This window comes from Oncorhynchus clarkii, chromosome 10, assembly GCF_045791955.1.
Source record: "Oncorhynchus clarkii lewisi isolate Uvic-CL-2024 chromosome 10, UVic_Ocla_1.0, whole genome shotgun sequence".
Lineage (NCBI taxonomy): Eukaryota > Metazoa > Chordata > Actinopteri > Salmoniformes > Salmonidae > Oncorhynchus > Oncorhynchus clarkii.
Window position 1 is genome coordinate 30426220 of NC_092156.1, and position 21867 is coordinate 30448086.

General features: G+C 41.7%; 1 protein-coding gene across 5 annotated transcripts in view; it reads left to right on the forward strand.

Moving 5' to 3' along the window:
- LOC139418257 (vacuole membrane protein 1-like) overlaps positions 1–21867 on the forward strand; it is a 107215-nt gene that overhangs the window by 22948 nt on the left and 62400 nt on the right. The gene's annotated exons all lie outside the window — the stretch shown is intronic.

Genomic DNA, 21867 nt, shown 5'->3' on the forward strand with positions numbered 1-21867 from the left:
TTCTATTCGGTGCAAGTGACAAATAAAATGTGATTTGATTTGACGTTACTCAAGTCATTCACACTGTGTATGATGCCCATCTCAAACTCAGTGTTGATGTTTTGTGAGTTGCTGCTAAGAGACGAGAGTCTGTAATAGGCTGTAATAGGAGGTTGGAACATGGCTAAAAGTTCAAGGAGATTCCCCGTGTCTCAGAAGAGAGTGTGTGTGTTTGTGTATGTATGCGTGTGTGAACGTTTGTGTGCGTGCATGCGTAAAGTGTGTGTATGTACGCTAGTGTGTGTAGAACATTGTGGTGTTAAGATCTCCTCAGTGAAAAGGCACACACTGAGGCGGGGCAGGCGGGGCAGGCGGGGCAGGCGGGCGGGTAGCAGTAGTGTTTTGACAGGCAGTCCAAAAAAGAACGAGCGCACTCAGTGACCCCACTGACTGAGTGCATGCAAGGCTAGCCAATCTTTCTCTCCTCCCTCCCTCGTTCTTTTTCTTCTCTCTCTCTCTGCTTCTCTGTCTCTCTCCACCCCTCCCTCTCCCTGTTTTGAGTGGCAGTGTGGAGCAGAGGAACAGGGTCTGGCTGGCTGTGCTGCAGATCTGGGTTCCCAAACATCTGCTAGTCTTTACCACTCTGAGAACACTATTAACACTGAGCCACCCATCTGTCATTTGGGAGCAGCATAGTCGCAGTCCCATTGCATAGCCAGTGGAGCTGAACTGGAAACTGTTAAGTGTGTCCTCCATTCTGTGTTTTTGAAAGCCAACTCTCTCTGTGCTCCCATATGTAATTTGAGAAGTTTTTATTTTGTTATTGTTTTGGGTGACCTGACTTACTTTCCAAGACGCCAGTCTGTTTTAAAGGAGGATGTCGCCATCTAATGGTATTTTGTGGTAATGGATCAGCAGTTTTTCAGTGCTGTTTGAGGAATCAGTTGAAGTTGCCTGCTTTAGAATGTGAAGCTGATTCACGCTGCTGTATTTATGGTGGCTATAGACGGGTGGGTTGTTCAGTAACACAACCGACCCGTGCGCAACTTTGGGGCAAAACAGAGGGGTTGGCTCAGGCTTACATTCAAAATTCATTATTTGACAACATGTAAACTATATTTAATTTCCAAATGTTTATTGACAACATAAATACAAATGCATCGTTACAGTTGTTGGTTAGCTAGCTAGGGAATTTTAGCCATATTAGGATAAATGTGACCTAAGTCAAAACACCTCAAAACAAGACATGGTATCAAGAACAAAATACAACTAGCTGAAACGAGCCACTAACTATTCCCCACATGGCAGCTTATTGTCATTGTTGCTTGCTATCTGATGTTCAGAATCATAACACACAGCAGTATTTCCCCCCTGTATTCATTTAACAGCGGCGCACCGTCAGAAATTCCTTTTCGGGGTGGAAAAACGCTGTGTGTGTAAACTTAAATTACTAAAACCAGACAAAGTTTGTAGCAAAGATAATTGTTATACAGTGCCTTGCGAAAGTATTCGACCCCCTTGAACTTTGCGACCTTTTGCCACATTTCAGGCTTCAAACATAAAGATATAAAACTGTATTTTTTTGTGAAGAATCAACAACAAGTGGGACACAATCATGAAGTGGAACGACATTTATTGGATATTTCAAACTTTTTTAACAAATCAAAAACTGAAAAATTGGGCGTGCAAAATTATTCAGCCCCTTTACTTTCAGTGCAGCAAACTCTCTCCAGAAGTTCAGTGAGGATCTCTGAATGATCCAATGTTGACCTAAATGACTAATGATGATAAATACAATCCACCTGTGTGTAATCAAGTCTCCGTATAAATGCACCTGCACTGTGATAGTCTCAGAGGTCCGTTAAAAGCGCAGAGAGCATCATGAAGAACAAGGAACACACCAGGCAGGTCCGAGATACTGTTGTGAAGAAGTTTAAAGCCGGATTTGGATACAAAAAGATTTCCCAAGCTTTAAACATCCCAAGGAGCACTGTGCAAGCGATAATATTGAAATGGAAGGAGTATCAGACCACTGCAAATCTACCAAGACCTGGCCGTCCCTCTAAACGTTCAGCTCATACAAGGAGAAGACTGATCAGAGATGCAGCCAAGAGGCCCATGATCACTCTGGATGAACTGCAGAGATCTACAGCTGAGGTGGGAGACTCTGTCCATAGGACAACAATCAGTTGTATATTGCACAAATCTGGCCTTTATGGAAGAGTGGCAAGAAGAAAGCCATTTCTTAAAGATATCCATAAAAAGTGTTGTTTAAAGTTTGCCACAAGCCACCTGGGAGACACACCAAACATGTGGAAGAAGGTGCTCTGGTCAGATGAAACCAAAATTGAACTTTTTGGCAACAATGCAAAACGTTATGTTTGGCGTAAAAGCAACACAGCTGAACACACCATCACCACTGTCAAACATGGTGGTGGCAGCATCATGGTTTGGGCCTGCTTTTCTTCAGCAGGGACAGGGAAGATGGTTAAAATTGATGGGAAGATGGATGGAGCCAAATACAGGACCATTCTGGAAGAAAACCTGATGGAGTCTGCAAAAGACCTGAGACTGGGACAGAGATTTGTCTTCCAACAAGACAATGATCCAAAACATAAAGCAAAATCTACAATGGAATGGTTCAAAAATAAACATATCCAGGTGTTAGAATGGCCAAGTCAAAGTCCAGACCTGAATCCAATCGAGAATCTGTGGAAAGAACTGAAAACTGCTGTTCACAAATGCTCTCCATCCAACCTCACTGAGCTCGAGCTGTTTTGCAAGGAGGAATGGAAAAAATGTCAGTCTCTCGATGTGCAAAACTGATAGAGACATACCCCAAGCGACTTACAGCTGTAATCGCAGCAAAAGGTGGCGCTACAAAGTATTAACTTAAGGGGGCTGAATAATTTTGCACGCCCAATTTTTCAGTTTTTGATTTGTTAAAAAAGTTTGAAATATCCAATAAATGTCGTTCCACTTCATGATTTTGTCCCACTTGTTGTTGATTCTTCACAAAAAAATACAGTTTTATATCTTTATGTTTGAAGCCTGAAATGTGGCAAAAGGTCGCAAAGTTAAAGGGGGCCGAATACTTTCGCAAGGCACTGTATATATTTTTTTATAGTATAATCTTTCATTACTCGAAATCACCAAATAAAAGCTAAAATGATGAACCAATAAAATTACTATGAATTTAGGAGTACTTTTGGCATGGATTACCGATTGGTGTCCTCATAGATTTCTTTATAATGTTTGACCATAAGAACACAGAATTAGCCATGGCAAAATACGTAGAATTGCAGGAAAATTGCTTTTACACTTCAACATTTTCTGTCAGCTCCATGACAAAATGTGTACAGTCGTGGCCAAAAGTTTTCAATCAGATGAATCAGATGAATTGCAATTAATTGCAAAGTCCCTCTTTGCCATGCAAATGAACTGAATCCCCCAAAAAACATTTCCACTGCATTTCAGCCCTGCCACAAAAGGACCAGCTGACATCATGTCAGTGACTCTCTCATTAACACAGGTGTGAATGTTGACGAGGACAAGGCTGGAGATCACTCTGTCATTCTGATTGAGTTCGAATAACAGACTGGAAGCTTCAAAAGGAGGGTGGTGCTTGGAATCATTGTTCTTCCTCTGTCAACCATGGTTACCTGCAAGGAAACACGTGCCGTCATCATTGCTTTGCACAAAAAGGGCTTCACAGGCGAGGATATTGCTGCCAGTAAGATTGCACCTAAATCAACCATTTATCGGATCATCAAGATCTTCAAGGAGAGCGGTTCAATTGTTGTGAAGAAGGCTTCAGGGCGCCCAAGAAAGTCCAGCAAGCGCCAGGACCGTCTCCTAAAGTTGATTCAGCTGCAGGATCAGAGCACCACCAGTACAGAGCTTGCTCAGGAATGGCAGCAGGCAGGTGTGAGTGCATCTGCATGCACAGTGAGGCAAAGACTTTTGGAGGATGGCCTGGTGTCAAGAAGGGCAGCAAAGAAACCACTTCTCTCCAGGAAAAACATCAGGGACAGACTGATATTCTGCAAAAGGTACAGGGATTGGATTGCTGAGGACTGGGGTAAAGTCATTTTCTCTGATGAATCCCCTTTCCGATTGTTTGGGGCATCTGGAAAAAAGCTTGTCCGGAGAAGACAAGGTGAGCGCTACCATCAGTCCTGTGTCATGCCAACAGTAAAGCATCCTGAGACCATTCATGTGTGGGGTTGCTTCTCAGCCAAGGGAGTGGGCTCACTCAGAATTTTGCATAAGAACACAGCCATGAATAAAGAATGGTACCAACACATCCTCCGAGAGCAACTTCTCCCAACCATCCAGGAACAGTTTGGTGACGAACAATTCCTTTTCCAGCATGATGGATCACCTTGCAAAAGGGGAAAGTGATAACTAAGTGGCTCAGGGGAACAAAACATCGATATTTTGGGTCCATGCCCAGGAAACTCCCCAGACCTTAATCCCATTGAGAACGTGTGGTCAATCCTCAAGAGGTGGGTGGACAAACATAAACCCACAAATTCTGACAAACTCCAAGCGTTGATTATGCGAGAATGGGCTGCCATCAATCAGGATGTGGCCCAGAAGTTAATTGACAGCATGCCAGGGCGGATTGCAGAGGTCTTGAAAAAGAAGGGTCAACACTGCAAATATTGACTCTTTGCATCAACTTCATGTAATTGTCAATAAAAGCCTTTGACACTTATTAAATTAATATTTGTGTCCTTCTCAAAACTTTCGGCCACGACTGTACAATTGCAAAAAACTGCTTTAAAATTGCAACATTTCCTCTCAGCTCCATGGAAAAATGTATAGAATTGCAGTTAAGTAGCCTCTTTTTGAGGCATAAAAAAAGCTTTCTTATTGCTAAAAGCACACCTGCCTGATAATATGGTATGGTGCCACAGGCTATGGTAAAACATTTTTTTACAAATATGTTATTAGGAAAATTTCTTGGGTGGTTTTATAGATTGATGGCGTCGGCAACATTTGAATTTAACAAATGTTTTAGTTAACCCTTTTACGCTTTGAATCAGCCTATATGGATAGGGATAAATTGAAATGTTTCTTATAGAAGAAATATTAAATGCATAACCGTGGTAGCAATTGGAAGGGATCAGTTTCGAGATTATGGCAAAGGTGAGGACACAACAGTTCACCAGACACAAGACTGAATCCAAACATTACACTGTTGATTTAATGTGAATTTTATAGCTGCTGTACTTTTCGCCTCATTTGTTTACAACGAAATCTGAAAATTCTCTGATGATAAGAATATTCCTGTACAATGTGGGGTAGTTGGTGCAACATAAGACAATAACAAGGGTTTGAGTGAGAGGACTAACAAGTGTCTCCAAGTGACTACACACCTCTCTAAAGTGTACACTTATTAAGTAATTTCAATGCACTTTTATGACTCAAAGAAGTCTTCAACTATAAGGTGTTTTGTTGAGCTCTCCTAGCTTTGCCAATGAGGAACTGAAGCAGGCACACTTGTAGTTGTTTTATTTGGAAAACAACCGCACATCCCCTCCCCCACACAATTAATGTTGTTGTTTACGCAATCCAAAAAACGGTCCATTATAAATTACAATCTGGGTCAGGTGGGCATCATTTGAAATGCTGTTCTATTGCTAACCTAACTAGCTAAGTTATAAAATACAATATTACAGTGTTAGGCTTTCACCATGCAGTTCAGGGAAACAGATCATCATTTTGGTGCGCATAGAAAGGAGTCATGATTGCATTCAGGTGCTTGTGCCGTGACTAATTTCCTTCACAGTAGACAAACAGGCTCATTCTGTTCAGAACAACCAAGGGTATGACGCCATGTCATCTGGAAATGTGATATGGAAGTGGGAAGTGCACATTTGGACTCATAGATGTTTTGTTTGCTTGTATGACATCAAAGGGGTATTTATTATAATCCTCAATGTCTTATCTTTCAAAATTCATCGACTCCTCTTAATTTACAGCGTTTCCCTCACTCAGACAACAAAGAAGTTGCCCAATTAGAGGGAGGAATGGAGCAACTGCTTGTCACGTAAGGTGCTCAAGTTCAGGACAGCTGTCAGTCAAAACACATACAGCAGTGTGAAGCGCAGAGGCAGAGCTCTGACGTCATGCATAGCATGTTACTGTACAGACACTGCATTTCAATGTAGGAATTATGCCAGTCTTATAATTGTTTTGTTTTTAAAGCCCCTGTGACACCCCCTTCCGTGACCTTTGCCACTGCTGCAACAACAATAAATCTATGAGAAACACTGCATAGCCTTTTACCTATTTGCGTGCATAATTTTTGTGATATTGCGTCGGAAGATATGGATCATTGTGGGTTTGTGCTCTCCTACTCACAGATGCCTTGGTAGAACCATATACTTATGGTTAGAACACTGTTCCTTATCTGATCAATCTTGTTCTGACTACTACAGAAAATGTTCACTACTACAGGAAATCATATGTATGTCGGTTATGAGTTTTGCAATGTTCGCAATGTTTGATGGTTGCATTGACTTATTTCCCCTTTCTAGATAGTGTCTTCTACTTCACAATGGTTGATGCATCTTTCCTGCCTGGGTTCACAGGGTTCACTGTAAACCCACGTTTGTGAGCAGTAGTTGGCACCATTTGTCTGTGAATGTGAATAAGATGCTGTATGCAGTGCATGTAGAGCAGGGATGGACAACCCTTTCGTAGGCCTGCGGACCAACTAATTAAAAAATATATACAGTGGGGCAAAAAAGTATTTAGTCAGTCACCAATTGTGCAAGTTCTCCCACCTAAAAAGATGAGAGAGGCCTGTAATTTTCATCATAGGTACACTTCAACTATGACAGACAAAATGAGAATTAAAAAATCCAGAAAATCACATTTGTAGGATTTTTAATGAATTTATTTGCAAATTATGGTGGAAAATAAGTATTTGCCCCACTATATATATACACTACCGTTCAAAAATGTGGGGTCACTTAGAAATGTCATTGTTTTTGAAAGAAAAGCACATATTTTGTCCATAACATCAAATTGATCAGAAATACAGTATAGACATTGTTAATGTTTTAAATGACTATTGTAGCTGGAAATGGCAGATCTACATAGGTGTACATAAGCCCATTATCAGCAACCATCACTCCTGTGTTCCAATGGCACATTGTGTTAGCTAATCCAAGTTTATCAATTTAAAAGGTTAATTGATCATTAGAAAACCCTTTTGCAATTATGTTAGCACAGCTGAAAACTGTCATCCTGATTTAAAGAAGCAATAAAACTTGCCTTCTTTAGATTAGTTGCGTATCTGGAGCATCAGCATTTGTGGGTTCGATTACAGGTTCAAAATGGCCAGAAACAAATAACTTTCTTCTGAAACTCATCAGTCTATTCTTGTTCTGAGAAAGGAAGGCTATTCCATGCAAGAAATTGCCAAGATACTGAAGATCTCGTACAATGCTGTGTACTACTCCCTTCACAGAATAGCGCAAACTGGCCCTAACCAAAATAGAAAGAGAAGTGGGTGGCCCCGGTACACAACTGAGTAAGAGGACAAGTACATTAGAGGATCCTGGTTGTAGAAACAGATGCCTCACAAGTCCTCAACTGGCAGCTTCATTAAATAGTACCCGCAAAACACCAGTCTCAACATCAACAGTGAAGAGGCGACTCCGGGATGCTGGCCTTCTAGGCAGAGTTGCAAAGAAAAAGCCATATCTCAGACTGGCCAATAAAAATATAGGATTAAGATGGGCAAAAGAACACAAATACTGGACAGAAGGCCAGCATCCTGGAGTCGCCTCTTCACTGTTGCTGTTGAGACTGGTGTTTTGTGGGTACTATTTAATGAAGTTGAGGACTTGTGAATCTTTTGAACGGTAGTGTATATAATATAAAATACTATTTATATATATATATATTTATATATATATATATATACATATACATATATATATATATATATATATATATATATATACATATACATATACATATACACAGTACCAGTCAAAAGTTTGGACACACCTACTCATTCCAGGGTTTTTCTTTATACAAATTTCTACATTTGTAGAAAGTAGTGAAGACATCAAAAATATGAAATAATACATATGGAATCATGTAGTAACAAAAAAAGTGTTAAATAATTCAAAAGATTTTATTTTTGAGATTCTTCTAATTTTTGTATTTTTTTTATTTAACTTTTATTTAACTGGGCAAGTCAGTTAAGAACCAAATTCGTATTTACAATGACGGCCTACTGCAGGGATGGAGGGCTGGCATTCAAAATAAAAAATAAATTAAAGAAGGTAGAGACAACAATACATCACGCAAAGCAGCCACAACTGTCAGTAAGAGTGTCCATGATTGAGTCTTTGAATGAAGAGAATGAAATAAAATTGTCCAGTTTGAGTGTTTGTTGCTGTTAGTTCCAGTCGCTAGCTGTTATGTCACAGTTATGAAAACTTAGGACACTAAAGAGGCCTTTCTACTGACTCTGGAAAAACACCAGAGGAAAGATGCCCATCTGCGTGAACGTGCCTTAGGCATGCTGCAAGGACGCATGAGGACTGCAGATGTGGCCAGAGCAGTAAATTGCAATGTCCGTACTGTGAGACGCCTAAGACAGCGCTACAGGGAGACAGGACGGACAGCTGATTGTCCTCCTGTAACAACACCTGCACAGGATCGGTACATCCGAACATCACACTTGCGGGACAGATACAGGATGGCAACAACAACTGCCCTAGTTACAATCCCTCCATCAGTGCTCAGACTGTCTGCAATAGGCTGAGAGAGGCTGGACTGAGGGCTTGTAGGCCTGTGGTAAGGCAGGTCCTCACCAGCCTTCACCGGCAACAACATCTCCTATGGGCACAAACCCACCGTCGCTGGACCAGAAAGGACTGGCAAAAAAGTGCTGTTCACTGACGAGTCGCGGTTTTGTCTCACCAGGGGTGATGGTCGGATTCGCGTTTGTCGTCGAAGGAATGAGCGTCACACAGAGGCCTGTTACACCGAGGCCTCTACTCTGGATTGATTTGGAGTTGCAGGGTCCGTCATGGTCTGGGGTGGTGTGTCACAGCAACATCGGACTGAGCTTGTTGTCATTGCTGGCAATCTCAACGCTGTGCGTTACAGGGAAGACATCCTCCTCCCTCATGTGGTACCCTTCCTGCAGACTTATCCTGACATGACCCTCCAGTATGGCAATGCCACCAGCCATACTGCTCGTTCTGTGCGTAGTTTCCTGCAAGACAGGAATGTCAGTGTTCTGCCATGGCCAGCAACAGCCCGGATCTCAATCCCATTGAGCACGGCTGGGACCTGTTGGATTGGAGGGTGAGGGCTAGAGCCATTCCCCCCAGAAATGTCAGAGAACTTGCAGGTGCCTTGGTGGAAGAGTGGGGTAACATCTCACAGCAAGAACGGGCAAATCTGGTACAGTCCATGAGTAGGAGATGCACTGCAGTACTTAATGCAGCTGGTGGCCACACCAGATACTGACTGTTACTTTTGATTTTGACCCCGCCTTTGTTCAGGGACACATTATTCCATTTCCATTAGTCACATGTCTGTGGAACTTGTTCAGTTTATGTCTCAGTTGTTGAATCTTGTTATGTTCATACAAATATTTACACATGTTAAATTTGCTGAAAATGAATGCAGTTTATATATATATATATATATATATATATATATATATATATATATATATATTTTACTCAGTCGGGGTCGCAACTTACTGTTTACAGTTAGAGTGCAATTTCAAAATTTGGTGGGCATCAGCCGTCACTAAATTAGCGCATGTCGGGCCATGATTGGGAAGTTAGTCTAGTGAGCCACTCATGATGAGTTCTGTTTTTTTGTGGGCCCCACCACCATCAAAGTTGCCCATTTCTGATGTAGAGGTACTCTCTCCTTTAGGAGGTAACACCATTGGACTCAGTTATAGCAGTCCTATAGGAAGAGTCACTGAGAGGTCATGATGTCACAGGGATTCCTATCTAAGCCAGAGCTTCCTGTGGACATTGTACAAAACAAGATGCTTCCTAAGGACATAAAGGGCTCTGCTTATGAGGCGTCTTGTGACTTGAGCGTCATCATGTGACTCTCACTTCCTGTGTTTGATATAGTGGCATGAGATGAGACAGAGGCCTCTGTTCTAAAAGGCAATGTCTTTTCTATTCATTTATATCTGAAATGTACAGGATGTGGCGCTCTCCTGATCACAATGGGGATTCTGTATAATATCCCAATAGTGTGTTGTACCATCAGCACTCAGCAGAGGGAGATAGAGTCCGTTCTGAAGTTGTTCTGATACTGACTCACTCAGACAGTGAAGAGGAGGATCTCCTTCTGCACTTGTCTCGTTTGTGTCCCAGTGAGACTCTGAGCTATTGAGTATATATGGACAAGAATGGCTATTGGATTAACACACACATGCCTCCTGTCCTTGGTTGAAGAGTTTGGGGAGGCAGGTAGTGGTTAGAGCACTGGGCCGGTAACCGAAAGGTTGCTGGATCGAATCCCCGAGTTGACAAGGTAAAAATCTGTTGTTCTGCTCCTAAACAAGGCAGTTAACCCACTGTTCTCCGGTAGACCGTCATTGTAAATTAGAATTTGTTCTTAACTGACTTGCCTAGTTAAATAAAGGTTAAATAAAAAATATGATTCACCAAGCTGCTTAGAAAGTACTGCTCTTAAAAACAATAGTTGTGAATGCACCTCAAAACCAGAGGGTCGGCAGAGAGACCATGATGACCTTATTTTTCCTGTTGTGTGTGTGTGTGTGTGTGTGTGTGTGTGTGTGTGTTCAGTCTCAGCTCAGACACATGACTCCTGCTTCTGGACCATCTTCTCCAGCAACACAGCCTTTATTTACAGAGTCTATCCCCTCTTTACTTTACCCATCCACCCACACAGCGGGCACAGCTCTCACAGCAGGGGCCTGGGGTGGAGGCATCCCTGTGCCAGGGCACATGAGAGGGGGAGGAAGGAGGGGGGGTGGCGGCGCTGTGACTTGCTGAGGCGAGGTTCCCCACTAACTGGATCTCTGACACAACAGTCTCCACTCCCAGGGGGTTTAGGTCCCAGAACACATCCTACACACACTTCTACGTCTTTGTCCTATACCTGAGCCCATCAGCAACTATGATGAAAGTGGATGATGATGAAGACTATGAGTGATTACCCTCTTGTCACTGCATCTAGAGTTGTTTTGTTTTTCTGTATCATGTGTTTTCTAATGTCAACCACGACTGATGTGTCAGTATACCATATGAATCCAGTTTTAATGTTAATGGGCCTGGGTGATGGATGACTGGGACTTGGGGAAATCTAGGCAAAGTTGTAAATAGTTTTGACGAGAGCTCATTTGAGTCATCCACTATTTAGTTGCATTCAATAATGGCTGTTGTCATTAAGTAATTATGGGAAGCTTAGAAAATTGCTGTGATTAACAGTAAATCAACAGCAACAAAGTATTAAAAAAACATTATATTCGAAGTCGAACACATTTGTGTTTGGATAAATGAAACCACGTGCCCCGGGGCCCCGACCTCCAGCCCCCGCCCCCCAGATAGCATATGAACATGTCGTAAGCAAAGGCAATGTGTAGAATAGCTGGAAATTAGCTTTAAAACTGCAAAGGTTCTCTTATGACGTGTGAAGAATAGCATGAGATGAGCTATAAAATAGCACATTTTTCTCAGCACCAAAGGCAAAATGTGCAGAATTGCAGGAAATGTGCTTTAAAATGGCAAAATGTTCTCTAAGCCTCATGAAAAAAATGTGTAGAATAGAATGATAAAACTGCACATTTTTTCTCTGCGAACAGAGGTATGGTAGGGGCCCCAGGGCCCCAAATGCAGTAGTTTAGTCATGTGTGTGTTTTATGACTATCACTATAATGTCAGTTAAACCTCCAGAAAACGCTAGCTGTTCTTGGGATTATAAAAAGACTATAGTGTTTGTCTAAGCAGTGTGATTTACCATGTCTTGTCTTTCAGAAATATCCCAGAGGATTAGATAAATAAAGGATACATTCTGTAGTTTTCTTTATCCAGACTTGTAGGATTTTCTGAATTACACGTTGTAGAATGGTTTGCATAGCTTAAACACATTTTCCCCAGAAAAGCCCCTGAAATTAAGTTTTACTGTTGACCAACACAGCTCAAATTAACGACAACACTGTCTAAGAGCGTGCCAACCAACATCTGTCGTATCTTTCCACTCAGTCATATCAGTGCTGGACTATTGTCTAGGTAGAAATCTAGATGACTATCACATTCAGACACCTGCAGACACCTACACAGTACAAAGCCATTTAAATTCATCCAGAGAAACAAATGAACAAACTCCGTTACACCCACGCTGACACTCACATTTCCTCTGAAACACACGCACACGCAAGCACGTACGCATGCACACACACAGACACTTTTCACACTCTCAAACAAGCAGCCTCACACGAGCACACACACACACACACTAGAGGTTGACATGGAAACAGGACTCCCGTGGGTCTTACAGGATTCTGTCAGGAATGGGAGTCAATTTCTAGAGTCAAGTTCGGGACAGGATAGGACTGGATCAACAGTTTACAGGAATGGGCATAACAGGAATAGTTATAAACTGATTTTTTGGGGTGGAAATATGTAATGTGTGGAGCATTTCATGAAAACAACAACTATGTAGGCTAGGCTAAATAATGTTTTACTTAAGAAATCAAATCAAATTGTATTGGTCACAGACATATTTAGCTGATGTTATGTGGGTGTAGTGAAATGCTTATGTTCCTAGCTCCAACAGTGCAGTAGTATCTAACACTTCACTACAATCCACACTAATCTAAACGAATGGAATTAAGAAATGTATAAATATTAGATTGAGCAATGTCGGAGTGGCTTTGACTAAACTACAGTAGGATAGAATACAGTATAACATGAGATGAGTAAAGCAGTATGTAAACATTATTTAAACATTATTAAAGTGGCCAGTGATTCCAAGTCTATGTATATTGGGCAGCAGCCTCTAAGGTGCAGGGTTATGTAACCGGGTGGAAGCCGGAGAGTGATGGCTATTTAACAGTCTGATGGCCTTGAGATAGAAGCTGTTTTTCAGTCTCTCGGTCCCAGCTTTGATGCACCTTTACTGACCTCGCCTTCTGGATGATAGCGGGGTGAACAGGCCGTGGCTCGGGTGGTTGATGTCCTTGATGATCTTTTTGGGCTTCCTGTGACATCGGGTGCTGTAGGTGTCCTGGAGGGCAAGTTGTTTGCCCCCGGTGATGTGTTGGGCAGACCGCACCACCCTCTGGAAAGCCCTATGGTTGCGGGCGTTGCAGTTGCTGTACCAAGCGATGATACAGCCCGACAGGATGATCTTACCTGTTTCAATACGCAGAGGCAATATCCCTGATCTGACCTGTTTCAATACGCAGAGGCAATATCCCTGACCTGTTTCAATACGCAGAGGCAATATCCCTGATCTGACCTGTTTCAATACGCAGAGACAATATCCCTGATCTTAACTGTTTCAATACGCAGAGGCAATATCCCTGATCTGACCTGTTTCAATACGCAGAGGCAATATCCCTGATCTGACCTGTTTCAATACGCAGAGGCAATATCCCTGATCTGACCTGTTTCAATACGCAGAGGCAATATCCCTGATCTTAACTGTTTCAATACGCAGAGGCAATATCCCTGATCTGACCTGTTTCAATACGCAGAGGCAATATCCCTGATCTTAACTGTTTCAATACGCAGAGGCAATATCCCTGATCTGACCTGTTTCAATACGCAGAGGCAATATCCCTGATCTTAACTGTTTCAATACGCAGAGGCAATATCCCTGATCTGACCTGTTTCAATACGCAGAGGCAATATCCCTGATCTGACCTGTTTCAATACGTGGAGACAATATCCCTGATCTTACCTGTTTCAATACGCAGAGGCAATATCCCTGATCTGACCTGTTTCAATACGCAGAGACAATATCCCTGATCTTACCTGTGCAAACAGAAATCTCTTGTTTTTAGATAGGTTATACATAATATATCTCTCACACACGAATTCATCCTTAATCAAACAAAAAGGTTCTCAATTTTGGGTTTATGATTAATCTCCTCCACCCATTATTTGGGATATTGTTGTTTTAAATCATATCTATGTCTTCCATCATTTTTTTTTTCATACAAATGTTCACAGTCAGACTGTTGAAAAAGGTCAGACATTTCAGTTTCCCAGGCTACCTCTATGGATAGATCCCATTGAAAAACTTTACTAGCTATTCTGGCAGTTGGCATATCCAACAACCTATTCTATAGTCTCACCGTGCACACCTTCCATCTCACCTCACAGGGTTTTCACCCCATATCCCCAGTTATTGCAAGTATAGGTGCAAACTTGTGGGCACCTAGAAAGTAAAGTACTGCTCTGTTATGGACATGTACGTTTTTGAGATACCTTTTAGCACCCCACAGTCCTGCTGAGTCATCCAGAACAGGACACAATCATGTCTGATACAGTTTGGAGTACGTAGCATAACCAGTATCTCGGAGTGTTTTTCCCTAGAACTCCCCCAAGAGCTCTACTTGCTGAGTCAGCCAGGGCAGATGTTGCATATAGAAAGGTAATATGTTCATCAACAAAAAGACCCAAATATTTATGAACGCTAGTAAACTCAAGAATGTCTTCACCAAAACAAAACTGAAAAACACTTCTCTTAGTAGCTTGTTTTCTAAAATGCATTATCTGTGTTTTTGTCTGGTTAATCATGAGTCTCCATCTTTTACACCAATTGACTGCACATAATAACATGTTCTGCAGGTCTTGTTCAGTTTCTGCCATCTAAATAATATCATCAGCATGTAAGATGTCAGGGTTAAAAGTCTGGTTGTTGGCTGGCAGTATTGTTTCCTGTCATAATGTGCCCTGTCATTTGCCACAGGCAGCCCTTGGCAGCTATAGAACATAGTGGAATATGGTTGAGTATTCAAGAAGACAAGAGCGACAAATCTAAGGCGGTGGATATGTGTTCCATGCTTATCCAATAGAGGAACACACTGGCTCTTTATCCAGTAGAGGAACACACTGGCTCTTTATTCAGTAGAGGAACACACTGGCTCTTTATTCAGTAGAGGAACACACTGGCTCTTTATCCAGTAGAGGAACACACTGGCTCTTTATTCAGTAGAGGAACACACTGGCTCTTTATCCAGTAGAGGAACACACTGGCTCTTTATCCAGTAGAGGAACACACTGGCTCTTTATCCAGTAGAGGAACACACTGGCTCTTTATTCAGTAGAGGAACACACTGGCTCTTTATCCAGTAGAGGAACACACTGGCTCTTTATCCAGTAGAGGAACACACTGGCTCTTTATCCAGTAGAGGAACACACTGGCTCTTTATCCAGTAGAGGAACACACTGGCTCTTTATCCAGTAGAGGAACACACTGGCTCTTTATCCAGTAGAGGAACGCACTGGCTCTTTATCCAGTAGAGGAACGCACTGGCTCTTTATCCAGTAGAGGAACGCACTGGCTCTTTATCCAGTAGAGGAACGCACTGGCTCTTTATCCAGTAGAGGAACGCACTGGCTCTTTATCCAGTAGAGGAACGCACTGGCTCTTTATCCAGTAGAGGAACACACGGGCTCTTTATCCAGTAGAGGAACACACTGGCTCTTTATCCAGTAGAGGAACACACTGGCTCTTTATCCAGTAGAGGAACACACTGGCTCTTTATCCAGTAGAGGAACGCACTGGCTCTTTATCCAGTAGAGGAACGCACTGGCTCTTTATCCAGTAGAGGAACGCACTGGCTCTTTATCCAGTAGAGGAACGCACTGGCTCTTTATCCAGTAGAGGAACGCACTGGCTCTTTATCCAGTAGAGGAACACACTGGCTCTTTATCCAGTAGAGGAACGCACTGGCTCTTTATCCAGTAGAGGAACACACTGGCTCTTTATCCAGTAGAGGAACACACTGGCTCTTTATCCAGTAGAGGAACACACTGGCTCTTTATCCAGTAGAGGAACACACTGGCTCTTTATCCAGTAGAGGAAGCAAGCAGCGAAGCTGGGTGAAACCCTATTGTATTAGTTGCCATTATTAGTCCAGGTCTCCGCAGATTTGGTCAAAAAATACAAATTCCTGTGAGATGGTAAGGCCTAGTAGAGCGCAACTTGGCATGATGGTAAAGGCTGATGGGCCAAACCCTCTCCTGCAGACGGTGGCGCTATAACATGCAATTGAAAATGCTAACTTTGAAAGGTCACCCCTCTCACCCCATCTCCTCTCAAGGAACAAATTTGCTTCAAATACCCATAAGAGCCGTCATGATGGGTTGTTGCCATTTAGAATTTTGTGAAAAACACTTCAAACGCTGCTCCTCTGGCTATCGATTGACTATCTGCACGAAACTTGATATATAGCATCTATGGACCAAGGTCTCTCAAAGCAATATTTTCCAGGCTAGTATCTCAAACAACATGGCTGTTACTCACCAATAAACATTCCTGTGGGTGTGGTCAGGAACATAAATACAAAGAAATCCAACATGGTTATTCGAATTGTAATAAAACTTGCTATACACTACCGGTCAAAAGTTTTAGAACACTACTCATTCCAGAGTTTTTCTTTTTTTGACTATTTTCTACATTGTAGAATAATGTTGAAGACATAACTCTGAAATAACACATATGGAATCATGTAGTAACCAAAAAGTTTTAAACAAATCAAAATATATTTGAGATGATTCAAATAGCCACCCTTTGCCTTGATGACAGCTTTGCGCACTCTTGGCATTCTCTCAACCAGCTTCATGAGGTAGTCACTTGGAATACATTTCAATTAACAGGGTTGCCTTCTTAAAAGTTCATTTGTAGAATTTCTTTCCTTAATGTGTTTGAGCCAAGGTAGGGTATACAGAAGATATCCCTATTTGCTAAACGACCAAGTCCATATTATGGCAAGAACAGCTCAAATAAGCAAAGAGACAATCCATCATTACTTTAAGACATGGTCAGTCAATACGGAACATTTCAAGAACTTAGAAAGTTTCTTCAAGTGCAGTTGCAAAAACCACCAAACGCTATGATGAAACTGGCTCTCATGAGGACCGGCACAGAAATGGAAGACCCAGAGTTACCTCTGCTGCGCAAGATAAGGTCATTAGAGTTACCAGCCTCAGAAATTGCAGCCCAAATAAATGCTTCACAGAGTTCAAGTAACAGACACATCTCAACATCAACTGTTCAGAGGAGACTGTTTGAATCAGACCTTCATGGTCAAATTTCTGCAAAGAAACTACTACTAAAGGACACCGATAATAAGAAGAGACTTGCTTGGGCCAAGAGACAGGAGCAATGGACATTAGACCGGTAGAAATATGTCCTTCGGTCTGATGAGTCCAAATTGGAGATTTTTGGTCCCAACCGCCATGTCTTTGTGAGATGCGGTGTGGGTGAACGGATAATCTCCGCATGTGTATTTCCCACTGTAAAGCATGGAGGAGGAGGTGTTATGGTGTGGGGGTGCTTTGCTGCTGACACGTGTGATTTATTTAGAATTCAAGGCACATTTAACCAGCATGACTACCACAGCATTCTGCAACGATTGCCATCCCATCTGGTTTCCGCTTAGTGTGACTATCATTTGTTTTTCAACAGGACAATGACCCAACCCACCTCCAGGCTGTGTAAGGGCTATTTTACCAATAATTAGAGTGATGGAGTGCTGCATCAGATGACCTGGCATCCACAATCCCCTGATCTCAACCAAATTGAGATAGTTTTCGATGAGTCCGACAACAGAGTGAAGGAAAAGCAGCCAACAAGTGCTCAGCATATGTGGGAACTTATTCAAGACTGTTGGAAAAGCATTCTGGGTTAAGCTGGTTGAGATAATGCCAAGAGTGTGCAAAGCTGTCATCAAGGCAAAGGGTGGCTAATTGAAGAATCTCAAATATAAAATATATTTTGATTTGTTTAACACTTTTTGGTTACTACATGGTTCCAGATGTGTTATTTCCAGGGGTGTAAAGTATTTAAGTGAAAATACTTTAAAGTACTACTTAAGGAGTTTTTGTGGGTATCTGTACTTTACTTTACTATTTATATTTTTGCCAACTTTTACTTTTGCTTCACTACATTCCTAAAGAAAATGATGTACTTTTTACTCCATGCATTTTCCCTGACACCCAAGAGTACTCGTTACATTTTGACAGAAAAATGGTCCAATTCACACACTTATCAAGAGAACATCCCTGGTCATCCCTATTGCCTCTGATCTTGCAGACTCACTAAACACAAATGCTTCATTTGTAAATGATGTCTGAGTGCTGGAATGTGCCCCTGGCTATCCGTCAATTTAAAAAATAAAATTATAATTGTGCCGTATGGTTTGCTTAACCCTCCTGCTGTGTTCCGGTCGAATTGGACCGATTTACAAGTTTTCTTTCTGAAAAATGTAATTAATTTAATCTGATTGTCATAAGGCTCCATAACTGTCCACACAGGGCATCTGAACACACAACATACATTTAGATGATTTTCATGACCTTTTGGGTGTTTTATTTAACTCGCGGTGTTCCCGGTAACAAATGACCGGTCATTAGAAATGAATGGGTGAGACTACAATTAGTTTATAAAATTGAGTTCAGGCACATGCCCATTCATCAGATGGACCCACTTCCTCTCTCAGACCCCCACATGCATGTGTGTTTGAATGAAAACACACACACACACACACACACACACACACACACACACCTCACTCCCCTTCTTGACTTCCATGGAAACCCCAACGGGAACCTTTCCCCAATAGAATCTTTCCCCCATGGGAACCACACCTGTTGTCATTCTCACAAACAATTGCAACATTGTTTCAATAATATATCTAGAACTTTCCCCTCAGCTCTGGTATATAAAGCTTTACTGAGGCCTTTCTCACAATTCATTCTGTGGCAGCACAATGACCAAACGATATACTGTATGTGAGGCTCTTGATCATATATTTGATCATGACACTATTGAGGAGGAAAGAGTCCTTGTTAAACTTTGACACAAAGTAGTCTGTGATACATAGCATGATATGTTTCATCTGAGTATTTGTTATAGTCCAAATAATCCATACATACACTTTTTTTTACTCAAAAACAAGTTGTATGAGCTCAGGTCAATGAGGCCTACAGGCCATAAATGGCAAATAAAGTTCAAAGCTTGTAACGTTCACAAGAACTTAAGTTGATAAAAATATCTAACACAACATTAGGGGATAATATATGTATTATTATGGATTTATAATCAGCTATAATGGGGCAGTCATTTTGGACCGGGAACAGAGGATGAATTAACGTGAAACGAACACAACAGGAGGGTTAATATAAGGAATTTGAAATGGTTTATACTTTTACTTTTCATACGTAAGTACATTTTAGAAGTTCCATTTTCTTTTCATACGTAAGTACATTTTAGAAGTTCCATTTACTTTTGATACTTAAGTATATTTAAAACCAAATACTTTTAACTTTTTTCAAGTAGTATTTTGCTAGATGACTTTCACTTTTACTTGAGTCATTTTCTATTAAGATATATTTACTTTTACTCAAGTATAACAAATGAGTACTTTCCCACCACTGGTTATTTAATATTTTTGAGGTCTTCACTATTATTCTACAATGTAGAAAATAGTCAAAATAAAGAAAAACCCTTGAATGAGTAGGTGTTCAAAAACGTTTGACTGGCAGTGTACATGTTCAAGCACATTAAGATTGACCACACGGTGGCCCTATAATGGGCACATATACATCTTGTTCTGTTTGACTCAGAGTCATGGAATTTGGAACACATGCTCAGGGATGTGAGGCTAGCTAATCTGTAGAGTATGGTTCTGTTTGGCCGCATCGGGACACTGTTAGACAAGAAAAACAATTAACGCAATATCATTTGCTTATAGCAGCCATATTGTTTGAGCTAGTCCTAGGGTATGTGTACAATTTGTCCTGATGGTGGCACTGTGGGACCATAGATTGAACACCTCCATGGCTGCTTGTAGCTATATTTTCTGTTGTGTTTTATGCGTGTTTCCTCATGTAAATTCATTTCAGACTTCATAGGCATTCATTCCATTGGAAGAGTCATGAGTAGAGTGACAGATTTCCCCCCTAGTCATGAAGTATTATGTCACTGCCAGCTCAAATCCTAACTGTAGATCTCCCTTTAGTCCTAAGCCTCTTTCTTTGTGTTTGTGTCCTGTTCACCCTTCCAGTATCCTCTCTTACCTAACTGATGTGGAGAAGCTATAGAGGCTGCTATCTGCCTGTTTAGGGTTGGGCTCCGGATTAGCCGTGACTCAGCAGGACATGAGAAGACTTGGCGGTGTGTATTTGTTTCTGTGTGTGTGTGTAGGTGTGTGTGTGTGATATGAGAAGCAGTGACACAGCGCTCTGTGTGTGTGGGAGACGGGAACAGGCATGCATACAGTACATGCAAGTCTCTCCTGCCACTCTCTGCCGTGTGTGTGCGTGCGTGCGTGCGTGCGTGCGTGTGCATCTGTGTGTTTGTTTGTTTAGTAAACACACCTGAGAGCCAGAGAAATTAAGTGTTGGCCAGACACAGAGACAGGCAGTCCACTCTGTTGTAGTGGGAGTCTGTGTGTCAGGGCAGTGTGTTTTAACCAGCTCCTGCCAAGAGGCATGGAGTCTAACTAGAGGATGTGAGGAGTAGGCTAACCTTAGACTAGATCAGGCATGGGAGTTTCCTGTGTTATGTTTTGGGGTCAGGAAATGTGTTCTTTCCCCCTCTTTCAGGGAAATTGTGTTGATTTGTGAGTCATATTTTCAGGGATGATTGTGAATCCATGTTCTTGAGGAAAATGATAAAGCCACGTCAGAAGTGTTCCCACTCAGTCAACATCTTAGATAAGTGATCTAGTATTGAGTCTTGCAGGGAAGTGCACCTGCCCCAGAGAAGACCTTTGTGAGAACATTTCACACACACTGTCTCCTTACAGGCTGTTGATTTACTGCTCTATCCTGGCTGTCCTGGTTCCTGGCCCCACCCTAATGTACTCAGAAAGGGAGGATACCAAAACAAAGACAAAGTCTTCTCATGCTTTGTTTATTTCAAAAAAGCTTTCGACTCAATTTGGCATGAGGGTCTGCTTTACAAATTGTTGGAAAGTGGTGTTGGGGGAAAAACATGTGACATTATAAAATCCATGTACACAAACAACAAGTGTGCGGTTAAAATTTTCAGAAAACACACATTTCTCTCTACAGGGCCGGGGGCTGAGACAGGATGCAGCTTAAGCCTCACCCTCTTCATCATATATATATCAACAAATTGGAAAGGGCACTAGAACAGTCTGCAGCACCCGGCCTCACCCGACTAGAATTTGAAGTCTACTGTTTGCTGATGATCTGATGATCTGGTGCTTCTGTCACCAACCAAGGAGTGCCTACAGCAGCACCTAGACCTTCTGCACAGATTCTGTCAGACCTGGGCATGACAGTAAATCTCAGTAAGACAAAAATAATGGTGTTCCAAAAAAGGTCCAGTTGGGTCCGCTCACCAACCAGGAATTCACAAAATGAGACAAACACCAAATTGAGACTGCATACAGAATTCTGCAAAAATATCTTTATCAAAATTCAGAAAAGAGCCGTTAAATTCTACAACCACCTAAAAGTAAGAGATTCCCAAACCTTCCATAATATAGCCATCACCTACAGAGAAATCAATTGGAGAGGAGTCCCCTAAGCAAGCTGATCCTGGGGCTCTGTTCACAAACACAAACAGACCGCACAGAGCCCAAGGACAGCAACACAATTAGACCCAACCAAATCATGAGAAAACAAAAAGATAATTACTTGA